We start from the raw sequence: 14,349 nt of genomic DNA on the forward strand, positions 1-14,349 counted from the left end.
TGTCCCTTTTTGGAAGTGTTTGTTTTTGATTACCTCCTCCAGGTAAAGGACTTGGCAGGAAGCTCACACAAGTCCTTCCTTTCCAGCTGCCATCTTCTGCTGCATTTTTCTATATTTGTTTGAACATTATCTTCCACATTATAGTTGGTTTAAGGTAAAGTCTATTTTTTGCCTCTTTTTTACCTCTAGCATTGAGCACAATACCTTGCACCTAGTTGGAACTTAGTATATTTTATTAATTGATTCTGACATATTTCCACTATGGAATTTAGGGTAAATCACTTAATAATTCAATTCCTCTATGAACTCTCCACGACTATAAATTGCAAACCTGATGGTGAGCTACACTAGTAACGGGAGTTTTTCACCAGGAGATTCCAGTTCCAATTAAGTCACAAATATGGTTAAAGAAAAAGAAAAGAATAATCCCCCATTTAAGTGAATAGTCCCTCCCCACCCTTATCCTAAAGTTTTGTTTGTTTTTTTTTAAGTATTCTGTACAACTGAATCACAACTATTAAACAGAGGGGAAATTGTGTTAGTAATGTAACAAAATATTACCTCATTATAAGCTAGAATTTTATTTTTTTGGAAGCTTTACCAATTCCTTTCCCAATGATCACATGCAAGATTATAAACAGCAGCCATGCAGCCTGGAATCAAGTCCCAGTTTCACCACTCACTTGTGGAAATCATGGTGAGAAATTGATTTTTCCCTTTTAGATTCCAATTTCATCATATATTTTAAAAATGAAATGATTGCACTAAAGATCCATCCCAATCCAGAAAAAAAAAATCTTAATTTAGAGACATACACTGTATGTATTAGTGAGACAACAAAATGGGAAGCAAAACATTTATATCTGTTTGTTCCTCTGCCACTTGGAAAGTTATTCTCATATCAATTTGGTGAACTGAAAGGGAATTATAGCTAGATCTTACAGCTATTTCTATCCTGATCCTTCTGGATTTACTTTCTAGATCACATGAGACAATTCAAGTTTTCCAGCAGTGAATAAATGTTCATATCAAAGAAAATTAACCAAAGAGTGAAATGTATTTAAATTTTTTTGTCTGTCAGTTTTTCCATGTTTCCAATGAATTTTTTTTTAAAAAATAAAACTGCTCATCTTATTCCATAAGACACATAGGGATCATTTTTTAGAGCTGTCCATGAGGCTCAACAGGTAGGAAGAATGCAATCACATTAGGAAATCTATTAGAGAAATCAATATATTTGAGTAGATATATGAACTCCTTTGTTTTGATCTTGAGCCATGGATATTAATCATTTGCCATACCCTGATGAAGAATTAATACTTATCATAAGGAAATGGAGAGCTCTCTAAATCTGCCTCAGAATATTGATTTCTACGTTTTATGCTATATAAGAAAACAATGAAGTGAACTTTACAGAGGCTTGGATGTATAAGGGTTTTTGTTTGTTTATTTGTTTCTTTTTCTTTGCTGTTTATTCTCATTTTATCCCTAGAGGCATTTTTAATTACATGATGCCTGTTGGTGAGACCATGAATAACACACGTTAAGAAAATGTCATTTTATTGAATATAAAATACCCTATCAATGACAAGTGAGGTCATCTGAAGTTGCTCTTGGTTTGAAAGAAGCAGTCTGACTTAGAGGAAGCCAGCTTTATTGGTTTTGAAACAGTACAAATTTTAATTTTGTCAAATTGTTACCAAGAATCTGTATGGAAGTTTTTCATTAAATATTTATGATAACTCCATGGATAGTGCATTTCTAATTTTAGTGCAAATATTTCATATATTAGCATCAACTCCATAATTTGGCTATGATAGAAATGTATGTGAAAATTACGTTCATTATAAAACATTTCCTGGATGCCATTAGATGGATATTATCTAATACATGTAATAAATGTCATTTCCACTTTATAGGATTATTTTTGGAAACTTACCTACAGTTCATATAAGAAGGAGGAATCAAAACTATCTTTTGTAACTTTAAGCTGAAAGAAATTCTTTGATCTTGAATTAACTGTGGCATTTTATGGTACTATACTGGACTCAACTTTAAGCTACCTTCTTTCTTTGCAGCCATGACAATGAAAATTTGAAGCTCTTCAGTTCTTTTTTTTTTCTTCAGTTTTAAAGACTGGTCTTTGTGTCTTTTCAACATATCCAGTTAAAACTTTCGAATGTAGCAAAAGTTCCAGAAAAATGTTGATGAAGAGAAAAGGAAATTAAAGTATGCACTTTCTATTACTCTGAACAACTGTTTCAGCTCCTCAATTTTTGGATTTGAGTCTTGATAAATAATTTAGTTCTGATTCAATACAGGTAGAAATTTGTAAAAATAGACATGTATCATTGACATGCATATTGAAATTTCCCATGATTTCATTGAGGAAAAATCTGACAAGTTCTAACACTTTGTGCTCTTAAAATAATTCAAATGCATTACTTGGAAATTTTCTCAATACATCCTAAAAGTGATGGGGTAATAAGTCATTTTTTTCAACATGGATAATTGTAGTCTGTTATTTTACACTAACAGACATATATTTTCTTCAATTTTCTTAATTTAATTTTATAACATATTTTTAGTGTTTTCTAATAATTCTGATCCAACAGCCTTAAAATAATATATTTTGAGAGGAAACATATTTTAGTGGAAATAATGTTGCTTTACAGTCAGATTATGTTGGTAAGACTAAGAACTGAAGCTAAAATTTTAATACTTTTTAAAAGTCACTAATTTTTGTTCTTCCTTAGTATTTTCATCTATAAAATGAGGGTGTGGACCATGTGACAACTAATGCATGATTTCCAATTCAATATTTAGGAGCTTATGAAAACATTTTATTAATTAATTGTGGATTAAAACCCACACATATATGCATATATGAAAGACACTGTATACACATATGTTTATGGATCTACATATGCATATTTTGTATACATGTGTAAACTACATTTCCCTATAATTTACTTGTGGTTTTAATATAACTGTGAAGTTTAAACACTGACACCACAATGATTTTTACCCACTTTGAGAAAAAAAAAAACTTTTTGAGATGCCAATAATATCAAGATATTCATTTTAAACAATTACAGACTGTCAGACCTGGCCTCCTAGGCTTGGTACCTAACCAATTATCGTGCTCAGAGTGAGGCAGTAGTATCTCAAAGGAATAAGGTAATACTCATTTGAAGACCTCTATTGAAATAAAAACCCACTTTCTTTTTGATGGTGGCATTTAGCAGAATGTCTAGAACATAGCAGGCAAGCAATAAACATTTATCAATTGATCTGCTGCATTTTTAGACATCTTTGTTTCAAAGTTCTGACTATTAAAATAACATTTATTTCTGTTCTTTCATCAGGTATATATTTATCTATTTATAATTTCCATACATTATACATAGTTATGCTTTGTTAGACAAATATGTCTAATCACTCTTCAATATACCAAGCCTTAATATATTTGATGATGAATACTATGGATCCCACCTCCATCTTCCCTGATCCACCCATATCAAATGGTTTCTTCTTCGGGTTAATCATTCCCAGTTGCTTCAAAAGATTTTCATATGGAATGGACTCAAATTTCTTTATTATTTGGTATATATATATAAAATCAAGCTTATTAATTCTAGTTCTAAAATATAGTCCCCACAATTGAATAGGATATAGCAGATGAGAACTGAATATGAAAGTATATCCTTTGAAAGTTCTAGAGAAAATGAGGCTGGAAAAAAATAATAAATTTTGGCCATAATAGTATTTGAAAAAATCTAATGTGGAAGAAGAATTTAGACATCTTCTGCTTGACCCTAGAGGGCAGCAATAAGAACATTTAATAGAAATTGCAAAGAAATAAATTTAGACTTAATATAAGGAGAAATTTTTAATCAATTATAGCTATCCAAAATCCCATAGGATGACCTTGAGAGGTAATGCATTCTCTCTCCTTTGAACACAATACCTTGCAAACTGTGGTCATATAACTTTTTTGTGTTATATTATAATATTAGAAGGGGAAAGAGTACTGACTGTGGAAACAAAGATCTTAGATTCAAATTCCACTTGTAGTATTTCTGACCTGACTGACCTTAGGCAAATCATTTACTATTTCCTCATCTGTAAACTGAGAGGGCATGACTAAATGACCTCTCAGGTCCCTCCTGGTTCCATATTTATGGTCTTTTGATTAGGTAAGATATATGCAAACACAGAATTAATAAGCAACTTCCAGGGAATATTTAAGGAAGGAGAGGTGCCTCTGAATACACTTACAGTCAGCTGGTGGTGCAATGGACTAGGCCCAAAATCAGAAAGTCCTAAGTTAAAATCCAGCCACAGACATAAGCTATGTGACCTTGGGTAACTAACTTAACCTATGTTTGCCTCAACTTCCTCAATTATAAAATAGTTATAATAATAGCAACTATCTCTCAAGATTGTTGTGAGGCTCAAATGAAATAACATTTGTAAAAGCTTTTATTTAGTATGTTCCATGGCCAATAGGTGCCATATAAACCTTATTAGCTTCCACTAGACCAGATCCTGCTTGAAGTATTTTTTTTAACTTTAAGATTTTTCAAATTTAATTTATTTAATATATTTAGTTTTCAGCATTGATTTTCGCAAGAGTTTGAATTACAAATTTTCTCCCCATTTCTACCCTCCTGCCCACTCCAACATGGCAGATATTCTGGTTGCCCCCTTCCCCAGTCAGTGCTCCCTTCTGTCACCCCACTCCCCTCCCATCCCCTTTTCCCTTCCTTTCTTGTAGGGCAAGATAGATTTCTACGCCCCATTGCCTGTGTATCTTATTTTCTAGTTGCATGCAAAAACTTTTTTTTTGTTTTTTAAACATCTATTTTTAAAACTTTGAGTTCCAAATTCTCTCCCCTCCTCCCTCCCCACCCACCCTCCCTAAGAAGGAAAGCAATTCAACATAGGCCACATGTGTATCATTATGTAAAACCCTTCCATAATAGTCATGTTGTGAAAGACTAACTATATTTTGCTCCTTCATACCCTATCCCCCTTTATTGAATTTTCTCCCTTGACCCTGACCCTTTCGGGAAGTGTTTGTTTTTGATTACCTCCTCCCACTCTCTGCCCTCCCTTCTATCATCCCCCCTTTTTATTTTCTTCCTCCTTCTTTCCTGTAGGGTAAGATACCCAGTTGAATGTGTATGGTATTCACTCTTCAGGTCAAATCTGATGAGAGCAAGATTCATTCATTCCCCCTCACCTGCCCCCTCTTCCCTTGCTACAGAACTGCCTTTTCTTGCCACTTTTATGTGAGATAATTTACCCCTTTCTATATCCCCCTTTCATCCCTTAATTTAATTTCTTTAGATATCATCCTTTCATATTCAACTCACCCTGTGCCCTCTGTCTACATATATACATACATATCTATATCTATATCTATACACACACACACACACACACACACACACACACACACACATATATATATGCATATTCCTTTCAGCTACTGTAATACTGAGGCCTCATGAATCATACACAACATCTTTCCAAGTAAGAATGTAACAAAACAGTTCAGTTTTACTAAGTCCCTTGTGGTTTCTCTTTCTTGTTTACCTTTTCATCCTTCTCTGGATTCTTGTGTTTAAAAGTCGAATTTTTTATTCAGCTCTGGTCTTTTCACTGATAAAGCTTGAAAGTCCTCTATTTTATTGAAAATCCTTATTTTGCCTTGGAGCATGATATTTGGACTTGCTGGGTAGGTGATTCTTGATTTTAATCCTAGCTCCATTGACCTCTGTTATACCATATTCCAAGACCTTTGATACCTTAATATAGAAGCTGCTAGATCTTGTATTATTATGATTGTGTTTCCACAATACTCAAATTGTTTCTTTCTGGCTGCTTTCAGTATTTTCTCCTTGATCTGGGAGTTCTGGAATTTGGCGATAATATTCCTAGGAGTTATCTTTTTGGGATCTTTTTCAGGAGGCGATCAGTGGATTCTTTCAATTTCTGTTTTACCCTCTGGCCCTAGAATATCAGGGCAGTTCTCCTTGATAATTTCATGAAAGATGATATTAAGGATCTTTTTTTTTGATCATGGCTTTCATGTAGTCCAAAAATTTTTAAATGATCTATCTTGGATCTATTTTCCAGGTCAGTGGTTTTCCAATGAGATATTTCACAATGTCTTCCACTTTTTTATTCCTTTGGTTCTATTTCATAATATCTTGCTTTCTCATCAAGTCACAAGCTTCCACTTGCTCCAATCTAATTTTTAAGGTAGTAATTTCTTCACTGGTCTTTTGGACCTCCTTTTCCATTTGACTAATTCTGCCTTTCAAGGCATTCTTCTCCTCATTGGCTTTTTGGAGCTCTTTTGCCATTTGAGTTAATCTATTTGTTAAGGTGTTGTTGTCTTCAGTATTTTTTTCAGTATTTTTTTTTTGTTCTCCTTTAGCAAGTCCTTGACTTGTTTTTCATGGTTTTATCACATAATTCTCATTTCTCTCCCCAATTTTTCCTATACTTCTCTAACTTCCAAATCCTTTTTGAGCTGTTCCATGGCCTGAGGCCAGTTCATGTTTGGGAGGTGGCCGAACTGCAAACTCTGTCCCCCGGAGCAGTCCCTGCTTTCCAGCCGCCATCTTCTAATTCCTTGTTTTAATACAAGCTCCTTTGACCTCCAGAATATCAAATTCCAAGCCTTTTGATCCCTTAATGTAGAAGCTGCTAGGTTTTTTGTTATCATGATTGTGTTTCTACTATTCTTGAATTGTTTTTTTCTGGCTCCTTGCAATATTTTTTTCTTGATATGGGAACTCGAATTTGGCGACAATATTCTCAGGAGTTTTCTTTTGGGCATCTTTTTAAAGAAGTAATTGGTGGATTCTTTCCATTTCTGTTTTGCCCTCTGCTTCTAGAATATCAGGGTAGTTTTCTTTGATAATTTAATGAAAGATGATATCTGAGCTCTTGTTTTGACAATGGCTTTAAGGTTGTCCCAAAAGTTTTAAATTATGTGTCCTGTATCTGTTCTCCAGGTCAGTGGTTTTTCCAATGAGATATTTCACATTGTCTTCCATTTTTTTTATTCTTTTGGTTCTATTTTATAATTTCTTGATTTCTCATAAAGTCACTATAGTCTACTTGCTCCATTTTAGTTTTTAAGGTAGTATTTTCTAAAGCGGTCTTTTGGACCTCCTTTTCCATTTGGCTAATTCTACCTTTTAAAGCATTCTTCTCCTCATTGGCATTTTTGACCTCTTTTGCCATTTGAGTTATTCTACTTTTTTAAGTGTTATTTTCTTCAGTATTTTTGGGTCTCCTTTGGCAAGTTGTTCACTTGTTTTCATGATTTTCTTCCATCCCTCTCATTTCTCTTCACAATTTTTTCTCTACTTCTCTTACTGAGTTTTCCAAATCTTTATTGAGTTCTTCCGTAGCTTGAGAAAAATTCATATTTTTCTGGGAGGCTTTTGATGCCTCCAGGACTTTTGACTTTGCTGACTTCTTCTAGCTGTATTTTTTGATGTTCTTTGTCAACAAAGAATGATTCTATAGTCTGGGTTCTTTTATGCTGCCTGCTCATTTCCCAAGCTAATTACTTGACTTCTGAGATTTTGTCAGGGTATGACTGCTTTCAGAGTGGAGAGTGCTATGTCCTAAGCCTCAGGGTGTTTGTGCTGCTGTTTTCACACCTACTTCTATTCTGAGGTTGTATGACTTTTTTTTGGAGGGTGGACTACTCTTCTGGCCTGTGAAGTACCAGGAGGAATCCCTCACCACATCCACCACAAGTTCTGCCACACCAGTGCTCCTCCTCTGCCATGGACTGCCAACCTGGACTGTGATCCACATCCAAGCAGGGCAATGAAAGAGAATGCTTCCTCAGTGTCAGCATAGATATCCTTACTCTCCTGCTCTGATCAGCCCCTTTATTCCCCCCACCTGTGGTCCTGTAGCTGTGGAAGCAGCCCCTGCTGCTGGTGCTGCAGCCAGTGCTACCACAGCTGCCTCTCTCACCCTAGGGCTGGGGCTGAACAGAGCACTTCTCTCACCCAGGTGCAACAGTTTTCCCATTAACCTGCTCAGTTTTCTTCAGCATCTGTGGGTTGAAAAGTCTGGAAATGACCAGAGCTCAGCCATTCAGGACCCTGAGGCCTGCTCTTTGAGGTCTACTCTGGACTGGCCTCTTAGGGCCCATGATGGGCTGCGCTCCACTCCTACAGTGTAATAGACCCTTCCCAGCAACCATCCAGTCCCTCTTTGGCTGGATACTTGTTTCACTCTGTCATTTCATGGTTTCTGGAGCTCTAGGATTTATTTAGAGTCATATTTACAGGTGTTTGGGGTAATTTGGGAGAGAGTTCAAGTGAGTCCCTGTTTTCAGGCCACTATCTTGGCTCCCCACCACCCCCTTTATTGAACTTATTTTGGGATAAAGACCTAGTAGTGATCTTGCTATCTTGCTAGGTCAAAGGGTATACATGGATTTATAGCCCTTTGGGCATAGTTATAAATTTCTCTACAGAATGGTTGAATCAGTTCACAACACCACCAAGAGTGCATTAATGTCTCATTTTCCTTTCCACATCCTCTGCTAAATTAGTCAGTTTCTTGTTCTCTCTTATTAACCAATCTAATAGGTATGAAGTAGTACCTCAAAATTATTTTAATTTGCATTTGTCCAATAAATAGTGAGTTAGAATATTTTGCCATATGGCTGTGGATAGCTTTGATTTCTTCATCTGAAAACTGTTAATATGTTTTGACTATTTATCATTTGGGGAATGGCTGTTCTTTTTGTAAATTTGGCTCAGTTCTCTATGTTTCAGAAATTAGGAGGAGCAGAACCAAGATGGCAGACTTGCTTGAACTCTTCCCCAAATACCTGTAAAAATGACTCCAAACTCAGTGACTGAGCTCAGGCTAAGGTGGCCTGGGATAGTAGCACAGCAGCAGAAGTAGCAACAGGATTCTTCCAACCTTCTCACCTTCCTTGACCCCCAGAGGATCCTCATGTCCTGCCATCATGCCATTCTTAAATAGCCACAACATGCTGAAGTCCTGCTTCTCTGCTAAGAAGGAATATCCAGACCTCTCCTTGCACAACAACCACATGGCCAAGGTACTGATGCCTGAGCTCTATGAAAAAAAAAAAACAACTCCTGGATAAGGCTATATCAAGCAGCTTCACCCTGAATGATGTCATCCAGACTGATGGGGACCACCCTGGGCACCCATTCATCATAACTGTGGGCTCTATGGCTGCAGATGAAGAAAGCTATGAGGTGTTCAAAGAACTGTTTGATCCTATCATTGTGAACCAATGTTGAGGCTACAAGTCTTCAGATGAGCATAAGATTGATCTTAACCCTGACAGTATGCAGGATGGTGAAGACTGGATCCAACTATGTGCTGAGTTCTCATCTGTGAACTGGTCAGAGCATCCGAGGATTCTGCCTGTCCCCACATTGTAGTTGTTGCCCTAGAGAAACTGTGAAAGCTCTGGCTAGCCTGGAAGGGAAGTACTATGCTTTGAAGAACATGACTGAGCAGGATCAGCAGCAACTCATTGATGACCACCTCCTCTTTGACAAGCCTGTCTCCCCACTCCTTTTGGCATCTGGTATGGCCCAAGACTGGCCCAATGGTAGGGGCATTTGGTACAATGACAATAAAACATTTCTGGTGTGGATGAGTGAGGAAGATCACCTGAAAGTCATTTCCATACAGAAGGCAGGTAGCATGAAGGAGATGTTCACACGTTTCTGCACCAGGCTCACAAACATGCAAACCCTTTATAAGACCAAGAACTATGAGTTCATGTGGAATCCTCACCTGGGCTACATCCTGACATGCCTCTCCTCCCTGGGAACAGGCCTCCATGAAAGTGTCCACTCAATCTTCCCCACTTGTGCAAGCATGAGAAATTTGGTGAGGTGATGAAGATGCTGTTGCTGCAAAAGAGAGGGACAGGGGGTGTGGACACAGCAGCTGCGGGTGGTATCTTTGACATCTCCAATGCTGGCTGACTGGGATTCTCTGAGGTGGAGCTGGTGCAGATGGTGGTGGATGGTGTGAAGTTACTCATTGAAATAGAGAAGTGTTTGGAGCAGGGCCAGTCCATTTATGAACTTATTCCAGCCCAGAAATGAGCAGTAGGCCCCTTAAATTCTGCACTTCCTAATTTATTGGATGAAGGAATAACCACCTTCCTTCTTGCCTTTGGGACCCTGGGGGAGCACTCCAGATGCAGCCTATCTAACCATGCTGTTTGGGAGTTTTCCTTCCATCCTTCAGTGTCGGTTTTATTTTTGATGGCTGATATGTTGCTGAATGTTGAAATAATAAATTATTGTATTGGTCTGAAAAAATAGTTCTAAACAAATTCTAAAGCAGCAGAACCCACAAGGTGACAAAGTGAAGCAAATTTCCGGCCCAAGGCAAGGTAGTACAGGGCTTTCCAAAATGTGGCCTATGGGCCACATGTGGCCCACAGGAAGATTTATGTGGGCTGCCTACAAGCATAGAAATTTACATAAATGCTTTAGTAAATGAAGCCAAGCTAAGAGCTCTCATGAAAATGGCAAATCAAAATATATTGTCTATTGTTTCAATAAAAACCTAAGGTTGGACAGCCCTGAGGTAATAGGTTGACAGGAAAGGTCTATCGTGCCAGTCTGAGAGAGTAACAGTCCAGAGCAAAATGTGCCAGCATACACTGGGCCCCAGCAAAGCCAGAGCAGACCTTGGGGGACTGAATCACTGGCAGCTGTAGCAGTTTCCAGAATTCTCAAGCCACAAACACCAAAGACAACTTAGAAGGTCAATAGGAAAGAACTGAGGGCAATTTCAAGGATCTCTTTGCTGGACTGAGGCAAGATTCTTTTGTTTTGCCTTTGCTTTGATTGTTGTTGCAGTATTAGGTGGCAATCATGTGGTGAGGAGGAGCACTAGCATAGCAGAGCTTGTGGCAGCAGTGAAGGGGGATTCCTCCTCACAGTTTGGTAAGACAGAAAAGAGTGCTTATGGTCACTCACAGACAAGAGCACAGGCTAGAAGAGGCATTAAACACCTCTCCTTTGAACATACCACCTCAGAAGAATTTAATATCTACGTGTCCCTAGAAGTATCTTTGAAAACAGCTGCATAAAACCCCTGAAGCTTGAGACTGTGTGCCCTCCACACCAAAAGCAGAGCCTTACCTTGACTAAGAGTTAAAAAGTCAATTAACTGACTAGGTAAATGAGCAAACAGCAGAAACAAATGCAAACTATAGTACCTTACTTTGGTGATAAAGAAAATCCAAACATACAACCAAAAGAAGACAACACAGTCTTCTTCCTTATCTTACTCTCTTGTATCTGAAAGTCAAATTTTCTATTCCTCTTTGGGGTCTCCTTTGTACCCATTATGGGCAATAGCTTCTTGATAATCTTTATCATCTCTGAGCACAGCCTCCATGGGCATATGTATGTGTTTCTCTCTGTGCTGGCCCTGGCAGATCTCTTGCTTTCCACAACCACAGTGCCCAAAATATTGGCCATTTTATGGTTCCACTATGGTGCTATCTCCTTTGGCAGCTGTGTGGTCTAAGTTCTCTTCATCCTTCTCATCTTTGTGGAAGAGTCAGCTATTCTGCTCACCATGGCATTGGATCACTATGTGGCTCTATATTACCCACTGAGATTTACCACCCTTTTTACTCCTTTAGTAGTTGGGGAGATTGGGGTGGCAGCTGTGGTTAGGAGTTTTCTCATATACTTTCCTTTCATCTTTTTGATGTACCAGCTTACTTGTTGCAGACAAAACATCACTCACCACTCTTACTGTTAACACATGGGCATAGCTAGGTAAGCCTACGACAACATCAAAGTCAACATCATCTATGGCCTGATCATTGCCCTGTTGTTTACCGGTCTAGAGGTACTTACTCATCATTATTTCCTATTCATTGATCCTCCATGCTGTCTTCAACATACTTTCCGGGTCTTCCAGGCTCATTGCTCTTAACACTTGAGGCTCCCATATCTGTGTGATGCTCATGTTCTACACTCCAGTCTTTCTTTGCTCACAGCTTTGGAGGCAACAGGATTCCCCAGCACGTCCATATTGTAGTGGCCAACTTCTCTGTGTTGGTGCCTCCTATGCTGAACCCCAACATTTATGGAGTGAAGACAAAACAGATTCCAGACAGGGCAGCTCAGGTCTTCTCCTCCATTAGGGCATGTTGCTAACATACCATGCAAAGATTCTGATGCTGGTCATGCCTGACAGGACATTTTGAATTAGGTGGTGAAACAAAGAGGGGAAGAGAATTAATATCTAGAATCCACAAGACATCAACAAATAGTTTCAACTTGCCTGCCCATCTTAGTTTCCTCCAAAGCTGCCAAGAAAGGAAGAGACAATTTAAATTTGAATTTTTCCCCTTTTATATCAACTAGCAAGAAATAACATTTTTTTAAAAGATAAGGAATGGAGGGGGAGAAAATTTAAAACTTATGGAAGGGAATATTGAAAACTAAAAATAAACAAATTAATTAATGAAAAAGATAAGGTCTCAGCATCAAATTCAAGAATACTTGAGTTTAACCCATCGCTGTGATACATAATGAATGAACAAGTCACTTGAGGTCTTAGTGCTCCAGACCACTTTTTCTGCAGTATAAATAGAAGAACAGACACTCATTTGCTTAGAGTGGCAAGGATAAAAAATGATAATAACCTCTTTAGCAGCTATGATAACAATCACAGTAAGAGAGTAGAAAGCCAATCAGAGGGAAAGAAAATGTGTAAGGGTTTTAATAAACACACACTGTGCAGACTATATTATGAATATTTATGGATACACAACATCAACTCAGAGACTGGACCCAGAGAATGACTGCCTCACCAATTTTCACTGTTATTTGTTCAGGATGAGGAGCTGACTGAAATCCACATTAGTTGCTTGAAAATGTGAGTGTCACAAATCTTCATCTTAGAGAATAGTTGAAAATGTGTATTTCCCCCTTTCATTCTGGAGTTGGGAATCTATGGGTGTGAAATATTGAATATACTATTAAGGAGGGTTGATATGCCTGTTTTGCTAAATTACTTTTTTCCTTCCTTTTAAAATACATAAATCAATAAAAAGAAATTAGGCCTTTATCAGAGAAATTTGCTTCAATTTTTTTTTCAGTTACTAGTGCTAGTTTTATTTCCTTCCATCTTATTTAACCTATTAATTCTATTCTCTTTCTACTTTTACCCAGTCTCTCCCCAAAAGTGATTTGCTCCTGACTAAAACCTCTCTCAATCTGCTCTTTCTTCTTTGACTGCCCCCCCCCACCATTTCCATGTTCTTTTCCCTTCCTAGATACTTGTAGGGCAATACAGATTTATACTCATTTTGACTGTACATGTTATTTCTTCTTTGAGTCAATTCTGATGTGAATTAGGTTTACTCACTTCTCACTCCCCCCCCACCCTTCCTCTACATGGCCAAAGCATTTTCTTGACTCTTTTATAGGAGGTAATTTACCTCTTTTTACCTTTCCCTTTTCCTTTCTCTGAGTATATTCCTCTCTCATCCATTAATTGTACATTCTTAGATATCATCCCTTCATATTCCGCTCACACTTGTGCATTTTCTATATATCTATATCTATCTGTCTGTCTATCTATCTATCTATCTATCTATCCATCTATGTATCCATATATCCATCTATCTATCCTCCTAATAATGAGCCCTAATATTGAGAAAATTAAGTTCTCATGAGTTTCAAATATCATCTGTAGGATGTGCAGGAAAGTAAACAGTTTAACTTTATTAAGTCCCTTATGATTTTATTTTCCTGTTTACCTTTCCATGCTTCCTTTGAGTCTTATAGTTGAAAAAAAAAATTTCTATTAAGCTCTGGTCTTTTCATCAATAATGCTTGAAAAACCTCTATTTGTTTGAGTGTTTGTTTTCCCCTCATGGATTACACTCAGTTTTACTGGATAGGTGGTGCTTGATTTTAATCCTAGCTCTTTTGTGCTCAAGAATATCATATCCCAAGCCCTCTGATCCTTTGATGTAGAAGCTTATAAGTTTTGTGTCATCCTGACTGTGGCTCCATCATACTTGAATTGTTTCCTTCTGGTTGCTGGAAATATTTTCTTCTTAACCTGAGAACTCTGGAATGTTGCTATAATATTCCTGGGAGTTTTCATTTTGGGAACTCTTTTGGGAAGTAATCAGTGGATTTTTTCAATTGCTATTATACTCTCTGGTTGTAGAGGTTCAGGGCATTTTTCCTTGATAATTTGTTGAAAGATAAAGTCTAGGCTCTTTTTTTATCAGGGCTTTCAGGTAGTCCCATAATT

General features: G+C 37.4%; 2 pseudogenes; both read left to right on the forward strand.

Annotated features, from left to right (window-relative positions):
- The first annotated feature begins 9,025 nt into the window (after positions 1 to 9,025).
- On the forward strand, positions 9,026 to 10,151 carry LOC118833542 (annotated as a pseudogene).
- Positions 10,152 to 11,241: 1,090 nt separating this feature from the next.
- LOC118835882 lies at positions 11,242 to 12,233 on the forward strand (annotated as a pseudogene).
- Positions 12,234 to 14,349: the final 2,116 nt, after the last annotated feature.

Source organism: Trichosurus vulpecula, chromosome 1 (assembly GCF_011100635.1).
Source record: "Trichosurus vulpecula isolate mTriVul1 chromosome 1, mTriVul1.pri, whole genome shotgun sequence".
Classification (NCBI taxonomy): Eukaryota; Metazoa; Chordata; class Mammalia; order Diprotodontia; family Phalangeridae; genus Trichosurus; species Trichosurus vulpecula.